Source organism: Lathamus discolor, chromosome 1 (assembly GCF_037157495.1).
Source record: "Lathamus discolor isolate bLatDis1 chromosome 1, bLatDis1.hap1, whole genome shotgun sequence".
NCBI classification, from domain to species: Eukaryota; Metazoa; Chordata; class Aves; order Psittaciformes; family Psittacidae; genus Lathamus; species Lathamus discolor.
The window spans coordinates 62,407,151-62,423,483 of NC_088884.1; the positions used below are offsets into that span (position 1 = coordinate 62,407,151).

At 44.1% G+C, this 16,333-nt stretch overlaps 2 long non-coding RNA genes across 3 annotated transcripts; both read left to right on the forward strand.

Moving 5' to 3' along the window:
• The first annotated feature begins 5,017 nt into the window (after positions 1-5,017).
• LOC136011854 (uncharacterized) lies at positions 5,018-7,369 on the forward strand. Of its 2 annotated transcripts, XR_010611488.1 has the most exons (4): positions 5,050-5,097; positions 5,548-5,585; positions 6,321-6,662; positions 7,286-7,369. It is a non-coding gene; the product is annotated as an uncharacterized LOC136011854 (long non-coding RNA). The 2 variants fall into 2 exon arrangements; XR_010611487.1 differs by lacking the exon at positions 5,548-5,585 and having other exon boundaries at positions 5,018-5,097.
• A 5,877-nt stretch (positions 7,370-13,246) lies between these two features.
• Positions 13,247-15,365, forward strand: LOC136007162 (uncharacterized). Its single transcript, XR_010609515.1, has 3 exons — positions 13,247-13,536; positions 13,997-14,119; positions 15,062-15,365. It is a non-coding gene; the product is annotated as an uncharacterized LOC136007162 (long non-coding RNA).
• Positions 15,366-16,333: the final 968 nt, after the last annotated feature.

Consider the following 16,333-nt stretch of genomic DNA (forward strand, 5'->3'; position numbering starts at 1 on the left):
GGTCAAGGACAGAGAAGTGCCTTGGCAACGGCAACCAGAGGAGTCTTTATGCTCTTGAGCAGAGGTGGATGAGCTGAATGAAACACCTAGGGTGCTCCTCAAGCTCAGGCATGGCAGCAGCATCCTCTGTATGGCTGGGAGAGGGCAGGTGGGGAAGCTGGGGGCAAGGCGCAGGCAGGATGGGGGAGACACAGGCTGCACATGCCAGAGCTCCTGCCCTTGCATGACCTTTTCCTTTCAGTCACCTGAAACAGCTTGGGGGATCCTTCCCCTGATGGTGCACCTGGGCTGTCCCTATGGCGATGGCTGTCTCCCGCTTCCTCTCCCATCCCTGCCATCATTAGGTGCTTGTTTGTGGCTTCTGCAGCCTATTGGCTCATTTTGCCAAGCCAAGTGATGCCACCTTCGGCTGGCACTGCCACCCCTGTTTCCACCAGTTCCCAGATAAGTCTGGGCTGAGGAAGTCCACCCGGGCCAATAGCCTCTCCTGGCAGACATGTGCAGAGGCCGCAAGCTGCTGAACGGTGAAGGTGAGGAGGGGAACGGTGCCAGGGATGGGTATGGAAGGGATGGGTATGGCCTGGGCCTGGGTTTGGCACAGCCCCGTGCTGCTCCTGAGGGGGCTGCAGCCCCTCTCCCTTCCCAGCCGGGCTCCTCCAGGTCTCCGATGCTGCCTGCAGCAGGCTGCCAGCTGCCCATAGGTGCTGGGGATGGTTCCACAGCAGCAGGGCTCCCCCGCCCGGCACCAGCACACTCACAGGGGCTTTGGCCTCAATGGGGAAACACGAGCCAGCTTCTGGGACTCCCAGAGAAGGCAGCTGCCCCCAGGAGCACAGGAAAATTAAGTGCTGTGGAGCATCTTCAAGGTGCAAGTGACCGGTATCATTTTCCCCTCCTTGTTGTCCCCCTGACCATCCGAATAAGCATCACTGCATCTTTTGCTTTTTTAAGGAAAACGTATTTTTTGTGAAAATAGACATGAGTATAATAAAATGGGATATTAAATAAAAGCATACTGTATCACCAACACTGTGGATGCTCTGCTGGCATCATTCACGTACCTCAGGAACTGTCCTCAAAACCAGTACCTCACTGAAATATGCAAATTAAGTACCGCTGAAAAGGACAGAAACCATGTAGTACAAACATCTCTGTGGCTTAGAAAGGGATGTGTCTGAACTCAGAGAACACATCATCTCAAATGAAAATAGCTTCAATCTCTCCATCCCCAGCTCTGCTTTCTAAATGCTCCAACTTGGGAGCAGCCCACTGAAACAGCCAAAGAAAACTGTGACCAAGGCAGACACCAACCAACCAAAGAAATAAATAAATGAGAAAAATAATAAAGAACTAAATCAGGCAGAGTTCCCAGCCAGTGTGCAGTCAAGATGAACCACAGGAGCAGCTTCCAGCAGCCCGCTCGCTCCACAGGCAGAGGTATGGACCCCTTCAAGGTATCACTCCTACCTGTACGGTAATCCTGGTGCTGAACAGGACTGAGGCAGTGTGAGATGCTCCTAGGCACAGCTGCATATTTACAGGTTGACAGAACAAATAACTCACTTCTCAGCCCAGAGACAGCAAAGAGGATTCACGGGAACAGAGAAGTGCAGATTTTCTGTGCAGGAAGTGAAGGAGTTGACACAACCTCCTCTGGACCAAAGAAACACCAGGGTGTGGAGGACAAGGGATCTCTTCTTCCAGGGCCGGGGCTTTGCTGGGAAAAGCCATTCAGCAAACTTACAGCCAGAATATAAGTTCTAATTTAAAGTATTCCCAGGCACCTGGGGCACTGAGGGCTGCCAGGGGCAGGACGCGCTCCTGTGGAGGTAGCTGTGTCCTAGAGCTGAGGCCTCACACACCCCAGTGCCATGACGCTGTGCTCAGAGCCACTGCCCACACTGGGTGGGCACCCACGGCCGCGCTGCAGAGATCGCAGCTCACAGACCCACTGAAGAGTTTTCTCTCTTCAACGTACATTTTTTCCCTGTGAGAACACTCTAGTCAGCTCACTGCAGAGGGCTTCTCCTGAACTGGCAGTCTCTATGGGGATTGCACAGGCAATCTTTACGGAACAACAAATCTCTTATTAACTTCTCTCACTGGACCCAAGTGTTTTGAAGAGCTCTTTTCCTCTGAAGAAGAAGCCTGTCTTCTTTTTACACTGACCAGCTACAGGATTGCATCTGAGAACAGACAGCAATGCCTGCTCTGGACGCTGCTCGCCCAGGCTCAGGGGAGGAGGGTGGTAGAGTAGGAGGAGTTGGTGAGGAGTTGCTCTGCTCAACAGACCCGCCTGGATTTAACTGAGTGGGAAAAAGAGAAAACAAGAGAAAAAGGCACAGGTTAGAGCTGGTGAAGGACATCACACCAACAGACACCTCAGAGAACCCTGCCTTCTCCCAACCAGCTGCCCCTCACCCTGCACGGCTCAACTCCTCTGTGCAGCTGCAGATCCAGTTTGGAAGTTTCCAGGGGGTTTAAACTTTCTTGTACCCATGACCCAGACACTGCCTGAGGTCAGACATTCTGAAATGCCTTAACTTTGGGCCAAGGACAGGACAGCAGAAAAGCCCCACTGAGGACATGGTGAAAGATGCTGTAAAGGAAGCATCTCCTGAGAGCACAGATGAACGGCTCCTGATGCATCCACACATGGCGCCCTGGGCCAGGGGTTGTGGTGGACTCCCAGCGCATGCCGGCGCAGAAGGCAGGGCATTAAAACCAACCTAATAAGAACAAGGGCTGTGCAAGACCTTCAGAAGTTCAAGGAGACTCGCTAAGCCGGGAGACAGAAATTCAGTGTCCTGCAGGGCATCCATCAGATCTCATTGCAGGAGAGTCAAAGTCTGATGCTCTGCAGTGGCACAAATAAGAGTGAAGTTCATGATGGAGTAGGACATTGAGAAGTCTTGGATCATGTGGCATGTAGCAAACGACATGTGTTCCTAAGTCACCTGAGCATTTGGGAATATTAACTGGACTCCACAGTCCCAAATAACAAGCTGTACGCTGCCCCTTTTGGAAAGAGCTTTTAGAAATCAGAAAGCATCCTGGCCCTGGGCTCGCTTTCCTCTTCACAAAATACATATGGCAGGTCAGTTCCAGCAGCAGCCTTCTCTCCATGATCTCGTCTCGCTGGGTTTAGGCATCTGGACAGGGACCATTTCTGACCTGGCAGGACAAACTTTCCCAAGAAGCTGCAAAGTTTAGCAGGGAAGAGGCTCTGGGTTTCTGAGGCCTTGGAGACCACTTGTCCCACTGCCTTCTCTTCCACCCAGCTTTCACAAACCAGCATCTTCCAAGCTCCCAGCTGTACATCCTATGCTGGTGTTACCCAAAACACAACATGAGAGTGGCTGGAGCTGTTTCAAGGAAAAGCCTTCCTCAGGAAACATTCTGCCCTCATCATCAATCTGCTTGCATCCTGCCAAGTTGGGGAGTGCACCAAGAGGGAACATGTTAGTGACAGCGCTGCAGGATGCTCTGCCTGGGGTGAAAGCATTCCTGAGAGCACAGACATCATTCCTGCACAGGCAATGAAGGAGAACCCCAAGCAGCTGCTTGCAGTGCACTGGCTGGAGTGATGCACAGGCACAACGTGACTGCTAGAGCCACAGCACAATTCAATTTACATGCTGTGGGCTGGTTTATTCCAAGTTTCCCAGGGTAAAAGCAAAAGCAGCACTGCTCCATCACCCCACCTTCTGCGTGACAAAGAGCACAAGAAGCAGCTGTGACCTCTCCTCCCCTCATAGGCTGCAGTCATGCTGCTGTAGTCCAGGCACTTTGCTCCAGGAAGAAAGCACTCCTGGTACAAGACGAACAGAAACCTCTTCTCTGAAGTCAGACTCAGTAAATGCAACCCCTATTGAGTCTGTGAAATACGAATTCACTCCTCTAAACAAGATAACAAGGTTTTATTGAGGGACAAAGTCAGTAAAGCAAAAGCAACAGCGCTGGGCGCATGACCGTAGCCAGAGGCACAAGTGATTAGTATTTGTTACAGGTTTATATACTTTCACTATGACATTAGTTACATACATATTCATAATTCCTGCATATAGGCAGGGAATATTATAACTAGCTCCAAGAACTTATTATCATAGGTCTCCTTCTCTTGGCGTCTGCGCACTGCTCTGCGGTGATTGTGGGCAGGGGTCTTGAGGATGAAGTAAGCAGTCTTCCTCTTGTGAGTAGGGATCTTCAAGATGAAGTAAGCAGTCTTCCTCACAGTGTACTTTTCAGCTTTGGCACAGTTGGACACCCCAGTAATCACACAACTAGCTGAAACCAGCTATATCTATAATTCTTTTGACGCCTAGCAAAGATCTAAACCAGTGTGACCTTCCTGCAAAATTTATGGCAGGATGGGCAGACAAGGAGTATCCCAAGCTAGCAGATGTTTGGGAGGCTCTGTCTCTAAGCTAACCGATAAGTAGAAGGATGGTGTGAAATAACTCATTCATGTTTAGTGGGGCCACTAAATCCTGTTATCTCACCACAGACTTCCAACACAAACATTGTTCCTTAAACTAAAGATACTTTAGAAGACTAGTGTGAAACAATTAACTCATGTTTAGTGGGGCCACTACATTCCACAGCCTTACAACAGAAACATTATTCTCTTTTTACAACCTGTTAAGCTAAAAAGTACTTTACATTTTCCAGGCACCAGATTTTCTTATATCAAGCCCCCCCTTCTTTCTTTTACCTTTACAAATTCTTTTGCTATGTGACTCCGTTTTGCTCAAGAGTCCTGACCCTTTTTAACTTGTTGTCTAACCTTGTGTCTTTAGCGAGCTTTGTTTCTGTTATTGTAAACTCGTACAGTTATAGCCGCATAACCACAGCTATGACTTGCGAAAGCCAATACATTTACGTGTTTATCACAAGTCAGTCCTGAGCAACCAGCAGCGCTGCAGACATCACACACAAACGATCCAAAACCATTCCTCATCCTGCCTCTTTTCTCCCAGCTGCTGGTTCGCCCCACCCCTGCCCCAGGGCGTTTTAGGGGTGGGGTTACGGATCTTGCTTGTGGCTCGGAACAGGTGTGTGTCTGAAGAGAGGGGTGTTTCTGCTCTGTGGCCTCTGGTAAGTTCTGGTTGTGATCCTGCTGCGGTGCCGGGCTGTTGCGGTCTTAATGTCTTGCTGTGTGTGGCTGGTTTGTTTCTGTGTTAGGAGTACACTATGGGCTCGGAGAAGGAGAAAAGGGGGGAGGCAGAATGGAGTCGGTGAAAACACCGGTGGCTTGAGTTCTATTTAGCTTTTCTTGATCAGATTCATCACTTTGACTTACACCATCCTTATTCTGTACTTTGTAACCCTTTCTTAAGGAAGCATCTTAATGAACTTAGAAAACATTCTATTGACACAAGCCTCATTGTGAGGCAGAGAAGATGGGGTTTTTACTGTTTGGAAACCTGGGTGACTGCAGTTCTTGAAGCTTCTTAAACTCCTGCAACTGTTTTAGGCTTTGAAAAGAAGTTCTGAGCTTCTTAGGGATTTACAAATAATAATTTCTCCTAACATTTTTCTTTCAAGTAAATCTACCAGCTAAGTTGACATCAATGCTCCTACTGGTAAGAGGGGTAACATAATTCGAGTATTACTTTCTGCTATATATATTTTTATCTTAACACAGTCATACCTAACAAGGGAACATGATTAAAAGTAAATACTGATTATTAATGAAAGGCATCTGAAAAGCTACCTTGAAGTGTGGAGTAGAGCTTTCTGGTTGCTGGCTCAAAAGGACAAAGAAAAGTTGTTTCACTGATGCTGAACTTGTCTTAAGCAGAAAGAGCTGCAAAAGACTTCAGAATAACATTTTCTTATTAGTGGGCTGAGATTCTGTATAGTTTTATTGCCTTGAAAGTGTGTAAAGTGTGCAAATGCCAGCAAAAAAGGCCAGATTTTGCTCATATACCTTTAACTTTTATTTGGAAGATCTTCTGAGGCTATCTTCAGGCCAGAAGAAATTACTGGTAGTATAAAGAGTAGGTGGAAGGAGCTTCTGAATGGAATGACTAGATATAAGTGTAAGATGTGTCTACTTTTTAGTTTAGTATTGCTAAATAATAAATGTCAACGATTCGTATCCTGATTTTATTACTGTGGTTGCAAGTTTTGTAAAGAATATTGTGTGCAAAAGAGAGCCTGAAGAACCAAGGCTGAAGCCTGACAACATCTTGTACATTAACAAAAATCAGATGTTAAGTATTACAGAAACACTGTGTAATTACAGAATTATGCAGTAATTACAAAGACACTGCTTCAAAGTTTTAATGTCCATTGTTTCCTTTCTCTCTTTTAAGGATTTGATGGTGCCATTTGCTTTAGAGGTGGGGGCCTGAAGTCCCTTTGTTTCAGGAAAGGAAATTCATAGCGGAGCAAGGAATTTTTCCCAAGTCTTCTGTCCCAGATTATCAATATTACTGAGACTGTCATTCCCACACTTTACAGTTTTTGGTCCATGTCCCTGGATTGTTTTGGTTTTGTTTCATCAGAAGCATACATTTGACTGGCCAAGGTTTTTACAGACTCCTTTATCACTGCCTGATTAAAATAAAACAGAAGATGCCCAGGGAAAGAGTGACTTTGGCTGCCTTCTTCATTTGTTATCTTATTGTTGGAGCGGAAGCTGCCCTCTGCCTAAGGTGGGTACCTATCAGTGGTAGTATATATATATTTGAATCCCAATTTCCTATCTGAATTGCTTCATACCTTTAAGAACTTCCCAGTAACTGTCATAAACGTCAGCATCCTGGGGGCAGGGTAACTAAGAAGCTTTGAAATGTCTGAACTTTTCTTTTTCTGTGCAGGACAACCAAATTGGGAAGCAAAGACATTCTCAATACTTAATTAGACTGTTCTTAATTTAAATCTCTATTGATTTAAGTTTTTAGTTAACCCTAACCTTAGCGTTCTTGGTTGTGATTAAAATACTGTGTTCATTTGCATATTCTGTCAGTCTGGAGTTAGGGAAGCTGGGAAGAAAAAGGCCCGTAGGGAAAGGCCTCCATTTTTGTTCTGCCAATATGTGTCTGTTTGGCATTACTCATAACAAATGACTCCTTATTTCTTATGCTGTTCTCTTAATTAAGAGGGCTCTGGTGTATAAAAGTGAAGCCTACAGTGGTCGACTAATGGTTCTTCTGGGGATGGATGCTTCACTGTGACAGAATGGTCAAAACATAGGTTAAACAGACATTTAATTCCACAGTTTTCTTTCTGAATCCATGCAGGTTTTCACAGCCTTTTTCTATTATAATTGTGGCAGGAGCATCCACGATCCCAAAATGCAAGAACTGGACTTATCAGATACACCAACAAAAGTAAGCCTGAGCTAAAAATAAATAAATAAATAAATAAATGTTAAAGGCAAAAGCAGCTCAATGGGTCAGCAAAATAGCACCTTTGGTGTACAGGAACTAGCTATAGTTAGAAATCTGCTTTCGGCTGTAAGCATCAAGCCTAGCAGTAGGTGTCAGCAGTTCAGAACAACATAAGCTATACCCCAGGAACTCGGCGGACATATAGACCGAGATGTTTAAGGTATCCAGAGTGAGAGTTAAATCCTGATGAGCTGCCGCGTGGGGAGTTCCTCATGAGGTCTGAGATGTGTCTGGGCCTCAAATACGGAACACATTCCTCCTGAAGGGCAGAGAGGCCAGCTCTCCTAGCTTCCGAGGAGAACAGAGGTGAAAACCAATAGCACAGCTTGGGCTGTTTCAGTTCCTGCTGCTAACGAAGCTCCCTGCGCAAGCAGCGGACATCTCTCGGGTTGAACCTGCTGCACCCCGCTTAGGCTCTGCTGCTGCCTGTTGTTGCCGGGTTTTCTTTTCCATGGAGTTCCGTTTCGATGGCCGGGGAGGGGGTTAACCGGGAGGGGCCGCGCTGCTGGAGCTCGGCACACGAGGGGTGCGTGTGTGCGCAGAGGCTCTGCCCGCTGCCGGTGTTTGAGCGCCACCCAGCGGCGCGGCGCGGCACCGGGAGCCGGCGGTTGCCGTCGGCTCTTGCTCTGGGGGATGGAGTTAAAGCAGCGCGCACGTGCGCCTCCCCCCTGCAAAGCGCACTGTAATTCCTCGCCGTGATTTGAAATATTATTTTCAGAGTTGTTTATCCGCCGTTGTGGGGGTAGGTAAAGTTTGTAATCTCTGCGAAATTGTGCTCCTTCTTTGTTGTGAGCGTAGTCACCTCTTGGCTTCCTTGGCTTAATACAGCAGTGAGGCGCATAGATGATGTGCCATTGACTCAGGGAAGGTTCTATGGTCTGTAGCAGAGCCAAAGGCAGTAGTGATAATATTGAATAGTGAGCAAAAATCGCTTCCTAATAGTAAGTTGACACACTCTGAGATGTTTTCAGACTCTAGTGACTTCTCATGGAATCATAGAATAGTTTGGGTTGGAAGAGTACTTCAAAACTCATATAGTCCAACCCCTTGCAATGAGTAGGGACATCTCCAACTAGATCAGGTTGCACAGAACCACATCCAGCCTGGCCTTGAATATCTCCAGGGATGGTGCATCTGTCACCTCTCTGGGCAGCCTGTGCAAGTATTTTACCAGCCTCCTTGTAAAGACGTTTTTCCTCACATCCAGCCTGAATCTCTCCATGTAGAGCTACCATGAGCAGGAGTGGGGTGAGATGCCCATAACCTGTCTCTAAATCATCCCTTAGAAAATTGAGGGGTAAGATGTTGCTCAAAATAAGACCTGTCTGGAAATAAAATTTATATAGACTTACCCATGATGAAATTAAGCATGCCTGCTGGTTCATGAGCAACTAGATGTTCATGAAATGAAGATAGAATGAAATACTAGAGTGTTGAATTTTCATTTTATAAAATGGGCAAGAATATTAGGTGCTATTTTTGTTTTCAGTTTAGTCTGCAGGGCGAAACACATTTCTTTAGAAGAAATCCCAACCATAGACTCTTGTCTTCATGCATGAGTCAGATGCTGCAATCAGACCTCATAGCTATTAGCTGCCTATTAAGCTATTAGTTTTCTCTTAATTTTCACTTTAAACTGTCTAAACAGTGTGCAAAAAAATAAATTACCTTCTGAAGTTTGCAATCCATAGAGTGGCTCAAAAGACGTCTGACCAGTTTCGTGTCTAAAAAGGTATTGAATATAATACAAAAACTAATGCTGGAAGAATCAAGTAAGAGTACTTGTTCAAATCTGAGTGGCCTGACTAAAGACAAGGAATGAAGGTATGTACACACTCTGAAAGAACGACTTCCTGCATCCTCCTTTCTTCTCCTTTCAGGCCCCTTTTTGGGAAGAAAGGGGGAAAAAAAATCCTGTTGCCCAATTCAGAGCTGTGGAATGTGCACAGTTCCAGCAGGGATGAAGGGTGGTTTTGTGTCCATCTCTTACTATAACATTCTGGATTGTTTTTTTGGTTAGGTTTTTTTTTGCTTGGTATTACCTCCATTGAAAGAAACCCAAAGCAGCAAATAGTCTGGAGTACAAGTCTTCTGCTTAAACTGCTGATTTGACCTAAAAACTCAGGACCTTGTTGGAAAGGATTTTGTTCTGGGGTAGATCTGGTCAGTGCAAAGCAGGTGGTGGTAAAAGGAAGAAGTGACTGGTTGGGTGACAAAGACAAGGCTAGGTAGCTAAGTAGTGTGTGTAAGCAAACAACTGTCAAATTTACCTTGTCTAGCAAACGTCTCTTCTGTAGAAAGGCTGTTTTTAGCTCTGGCAGCTCACTGAGATGTTAGTGAAGTTTATTACTAATTTTGCATATGCAATTCCTGTGAGATCCTTGCAAAGTTGCGCACTGTGAGATCTTGGATGCACGATGGAATATTTTGCTGCTGTTTACATTTCCTTTTCCTTGTCCTCAGGGTATAGCACTTCAGCACTTTTGCAAAAACACAGGCTGGCAGCTTTTTTTCTCTGTAAAGTCCTTGTAAAGCAGGAACTGCAAGGAGCATTTCCTTTCAGTTTGTAGTGGTTGGGCTTCATAGCTGGAAATGACCATAGTGATTGAAGTTCCTCATAGCCCTAAACCAAAACTGACTCATAGCTTGGTGTGCTAAGGAGATACTTCATCTATGGTGTCTTTCTGCATGGGGAAATATGCACAACCCCAGGGCGCATGAAAGCACAAGCTTGCAGTCTCAGCCACCTCGTGAGGAGGAGAATTACGGAGCTGCTGCGGCACATGGGAGACAAGGTCCAGCCTTGTCTGTGTCAAGGAAGAGTCCGACAAAGAGAGATTACCTGATAGCTGCTGTGCTGTACTACGCAGATTTAATCAACTTCATGGACTGGTGCCTTGTACCAGGTGGGAGCCTATTTTCTCCTTCTAAGCAAAAAGGTAAGTTTTTAGCAGCTTTGCTTATGCCATAGTCACAAATGTTTTCTAAAGTAAGGATATACTTTCTGTCTTTGATCTTTCTCACTTATCTGCATTAGTCTTTTGGTCATACTTTGAATTAAATGTACAATTATAAATCTAGAAAGATGAATGATGGTTTAGTTTCTAATGGTTAGTAGAATGCTTATAAACATCACATCTCTTAAATACTTAAGATTCATGTTTTTAAATCTTAGTCTCTTACAAACATACTTTAGCATGGAGAGCAACTGGTCTATTTTTGTGTCTGGATTCTACAGAGATTTGACTAAGAAGCTTCCACTTACTGTATACTGCATATTACCAGGCCTTCTTTGGCTCTAGTAGAGTAGGTATGGCATTCCTTTACGTGAAGAATAGAATCCCAGAATAGTTAGGGTTGGAAAGGACCTTAAGATCAAGTTCCAATCCCCCTGCCATGGGCAGGGACACCTCACACTAAACCATGTCACCCAGGGCTTCAGCCAGCCTGGCCTTGAACACCACCAGGAATCGAGCATTCACAACTTCCCTGGGCAACCCATTCTGGTGCCTCACCACCCTTTAGATAGAACAGTGATGCCAGTCTCCCTATTAAAAGGACAAGAACTATGTTGTCTTTGTGCAAGTTTGTGTAAGAGGAAGCTTAACTTCCTCATGACCTGACAGTGGTGTGAGTTCTGCAATGAAGAGTGTAAAGAAGATGGAGATCCGTTTCTTTAAGTGTCACGTACTAAATTTACACCTCGTTTTCTAATAAATAATACCCTTCTTCCAAAATGTGATATTTAGGTTTCTTTATTTATTTTTTTTTTTAAACCTAGCCATAAGAGCAAAGCATTGCCCCTATTAACTGGTGGGGAATCTGAGTTTTCCCTCCCATGGATGGGGCTTGGAGCAACCTGGTCTAGTGGAAAGTGTCCCTGCCCGTGGCAGGGGGTTGAAACTGTGTGAGCTTTAAGGTTCCTTCCAACCCAAACAAGTCTGGGATTCTGTGTAAACTGTGGTCTGTGTCAATTCTTAGGTTTAGCATCTCTGCTTAGCATGTACCATGCTTCCAGGGATCCGATTTGTAAATTAAGAGGAAATACTTGCTTAAATAGCTTGCTATAATTTACTTCCGAGTGTCCTGGAAATCACAAAGTTTTCAAAACTTTGGAGGAAACCCAGTGGATGGATTGCTAAATGTGGAATTAATATGGAGTGACAGTACACTAACTCATTATTTTTCCTACTAAGACCATTCAGAAACTAAAGACTGAGTATCTCTCTACATTGAGAGGCTGGTGGGTTTAGGAGTTGAAGCTTATTTGCTTTTGAATACTTAACCACACATGTAAGAGGAAAGGAAACAAGTAGGAGTGCATGCTGAATGATACTACAGGACTGTTAGTGAGGAACTTCAGGGTAGGGGTTCTGTTGTCAAGTGACTTTGTGAAGGGCAAGGGACAGGAGAGGATGAAACTATCTTGAAGCAAGAACAGGCTTGCTGGGAGGAAGTATTAAGTGCAAGCAGTCATTTGGCTCATTCCAAGCTTTGAACTATTTAGTTCCTGTACAAGCTAAGAGCTTAGTGTTTTCAAGAAGATTTGTGAAGTGCCTATGTTAATATATGCTCAGTTTCTTGAGTGAGTTACCTTCAGGAACAGGTACCTCACTCAAGAGCAGAGGTAGGGATAGTGCCGAAGCCTTAGCTGTCCATATGGATGAGCACATTGTTAAATGTAAGTGAAGAGGGAAGTGAGGGGGAGGCTTGAATGTTTGTTAAAGAGTAAGCTGGTGGCAGTTACCAACTTGTGGTTTCCAGGCAGTTTTGCTCACAGGCTTTGACAGAGTTTGCATCAGTCTTCACACAGAAAACAAGCCACTTGTCTGTGGAGTTGAGTGTAAAAGACACTGTAGCACTGTAGAGCAGGGACCTCCTGCTAACATCCCCCTGTGCTCTGCTGTGTGCAGATCGGGTGGAGGGAGCAAAGCAGACAGTTTACACACAACTTGTTTCCCTAAGGAGTGGCTTCATCCTTTTAAAAATGCTTTGATTTTGACTATTTTGGCAAAACTGAAGCTACATGAGAAAAGGTCTCTTTTAATTTATATTTCTTAGTATCAGAGTAGAATTATGCTTATTTATAGCAGTTTCTTCTGGTATTTTGTTTTCAGGATTATAGTGCAGAAATGGAAGCTAGGGGAGATGATAGATCTGCAGCCTTGGCATGATGTAGAGATGAAAATGACTGTTTTTGTCTCACAAGCATCCATGCAAACATTAGTGCCAGACCCATGGGTCTTCCATCAGTTTGTTGCTTGTGTGACTCAGACTTCTGGCTTTGGACGACTCTTCCAACCTTTCTCCACAGCTATTGGATGGGTAGAAATCAAGATGGAATTTCTGTCAGCCTTTTATCAGCAATAGAAATGATTGGCTTTTAGTGATGTTTCTCTGTCATTGTCACCACTAAATGTTACTGTGTAAATCCAGTTACTGATATCTCATCCTATCTCTGCAAAATTATCATGGAAATATGAACAGAATTACCCAACTGGGACCACAGTGTAAATTCCAGTAGTATTTCCATGGCTATGAGCTGATTCAGCCACCCTTGGCTAATGAAGGCTGTAGCCATTTGCATCCTGACAAATCCAGCATGCAGTAATTTGAATACTGTATATACTGAAACTCTTAACAGTTATTCTTAACAGAAGGAATTTCAATTCATCTTAACATTTTAAGGTCAATAATACTGTTTTTGGATTAGCTGTATGATGATAGCTGGCTGCAAAACTTCCCTACTGTTTTGTTGCACTTGTGTCGATTAAGCTTAGAAATGGAAGTTGTTTCTGTGCTTCTGTACTCATGGTACAAAAGAAACAGAACAGTTGTAATTGAAACAGTGGCTAAACTGATTCTTGTAAGGCCGCCGTAGTAGAAAATCATGACTTTTATCTTTAGTGGTAAGGATTTTTAATTCTGTGTATCTGTACTTGTGGTAGAGTCATGATTTACATCTGTGTGCAGCAGGTCTTGCAAGCCCTGTTCTCGAAATAAATCTTTGAGTTGGCAAATGAGGGGAATTACAAGGAATGAGCAGGATCATTGAGTGACTCTGTTGCAGGCATCCTGGTAGACATACAGAAGTACCTCAGGCTCAGTGATGGGGATACAGGTCTGCTGCAAAGAGGTAATAAAATCTTTTCAGTTTTGAATAGCTTGCTTTGCCTTGCATCTATGCGGCCTGATCCTAAAACACAGTCTACTTATTTCTCCTCGTTCCTTCTTGTGTGTGGTGTCGCTCACTTCCACTTGTGGGCAGGCTGACTATAATGCAAACCTGTATGTCTTTGGTTCAGGGAAGACTGGAGTTGTGTGCTTCAGGAATCCCACACTATGTGAATCATTAAAGATGAAGCAATTTCTTAAGAAGTACAGAACTTGAGCAATTCCCACATGTTTTAATTTTGTATATATATGTATTATAACCTGCATTTATCTTTTTCTAAATATCGATCTACCTACTAGTTGTACAAACTCAGCCTTCAACCTCTGCCCCCAAAATAACCTGGGTTTGTTTGAAGCATGAGGAGTACATAGAAGGAAAATAATTTGACCCATGTTGTCTTTGATCTTTCTTGGGTTTCCAGTCTTCATCCTGTGTTACATGCTGGCTGTCCCTGTCTTTGGTTACCTTGGTGACAGGTACAATAGGAGCTGGTATTTTCTTCTGCTCTGGTGTTACATGAAGCAGTTCATTCATCAGTGAGTTGGTAAGTTGCTTTTTTAGAGCCTTCTGAAAATAATTTGCGTATGTCTTGCAGGAGTCAATAGTCTTTAATCACATTTGGAAAAGCTGTCAATGAGCACTTGCTCCCCAGGAATGGATTAAATGGATTTTGTGTAGGAAAGCTTAATGGGATGCTGGAGTCCAGCCTAGGCAATGGAGAAGCCACCCATTACTGTTGTGGTTGATGAGATCTTAGTTTTGTCCTGAATGTTTGTTGACCATGACCTTATAGTGTTGCAGCTTGTTCAGCAAGCTTGTGTTCTGTTTGCCATATCCTGTCCTTGCCTCTGGTTATCCCTCTAAGGAATCACTACAGTGCAGAAAGGAGAAAGGACAGCAGTGGGATGCTGTCCCAGTCCCTGGTGAGGGCACGGCTGTGCAGGGCTCTGTGCTTGGCAGGGTTCTGCGGGGCTGGGATTGCCACAGGGCATGTGCGCATCAGAGTTCTGCCGATGCTGCGGGCCACTTGGCCTTCAGCACTGGTCTGGAGCAGGGAGGCAGATCTGGGAGCATGCTGCTCCCCCCACAGTGGCACTGAGAAGGCCCGAGCTCGTCGCATCTTGGAAGCTAAGTGAAGCAAAGAGTCAACCATCCTTAGCAGGTGCAAGTGCTCACCACTATCAATACATAGCTTATATTTTAACTTAATACATATACATAGACTTCCCAGGAATTAGTTAGCATGTCCCCCCCATTCCAAGAACTGGTTACATTTCTCTGCATCTTTAAGAGTTATTTCACACAAAACATTTCTATTCCTAGAAGCAGCTTTCTTAATCATAATAGTTGCCTTTATCATAACAGATGTCAGCCAGTTGGCACTGCTTTACAGCCATGGTTTGGGTTTGAACGTATAACTACACTTCATTTTATGGTATTCGGGTCTTCAGATAACTTTTTTTTTGTTTTTTTTTTTTAACTGCAGTAACTCATGCAATATTACAGAAGCCACTTGACAGAACACTAAAATCCTTGGAGATGCAGACTGACTATTGAAGTTTTGCTTAAATACATATGTTTATGTAGAAAAAAGGCAGCATTTTAAGAAAAAAGCATCCTAACTCTTTGGAGAAAAACTGATTATGCAAGGCTATGTATTGAATAATGATATATCCAAACCCAGATGAAATAAAATGTTGACATAATCTGAAGATGACCATAGGTAGCCATTGGGACTGATTGACATCCATGTCTAAGTTTATAACTTTCACAACTTTGCTCAAATAACTTTTGACCAAAAAAAGCATAAATAAAAAAAGTCACTATTTTCAGCCTAATCTTTCATTAGAACATCTATGAAACCTCCTTTGTCATATTTACAAGGGTCAGTTTGGAGAGCTTCTCCCCCACTCATAAACAAAATGAAGGATTTGATTACCAAGACCAGCCAAGAAGTTTTGCCAGAGCATGAGAACCAGCACAAATGATTGCAAATGAGCAACCTTGTGCACATTTGGGAGTTAGAACCCATGACCTCTACTTAGCAAAATCTTAAGCCGTAAGAAAGTAAGTTCAGAGACCATTAAAATTTGGGTATGGGCAAGTCTGAGACAAAGAAATTGAAGAGCAGAGGGAAATGATAAAAATGATTGTATGCTTTGTCCATCATAGGAAACGCTAACCCAATGCCTAGAATGGCCTGTCATTTGATTACAAGCTTAGGGAGCTAGACAGAGCTGGCTGAAGTTTGTTGTCATCCAACACAAAGTTCCTGGTCTGTATTTAGCACAGACTCTGCAAGTGTTTCCATTATAAAACCAAACACCCACACAACTCAGCTTTTTGAGGTTAGCAATTTTCAATTAACAGTTTGAAAAAATCCAGACTTCCAAAAGAGCATGGAGAACGAGTGTTCCCATGCAAGGGACTTGATGAAATTTTGTCTGGCTGCACAGGAAAAAGAGTGATCCTAGCAGTGTGCCTATACATCTTCATAAAAGCATTCTTGTTCTTCAGCCCTACCATCACTGCTGAATTGTATTGCAGCATAAAGAGTAAACTACATAGGGGGCATGCCAAAGCTAACTTGCAGGTAACTGAGGGGAAGATCACACTGTCGAGATGATCACGATGTTGTGATGATGTTGCATCTATGAAAATGCAGGCCCCACACTTTGCTCCCTCATCTTTGTCCCATTCTTCATCCTGGGAGGCTGTCTTCTGCTCTTTATACTTTGGGCAGGGCTATTTTCTAGGC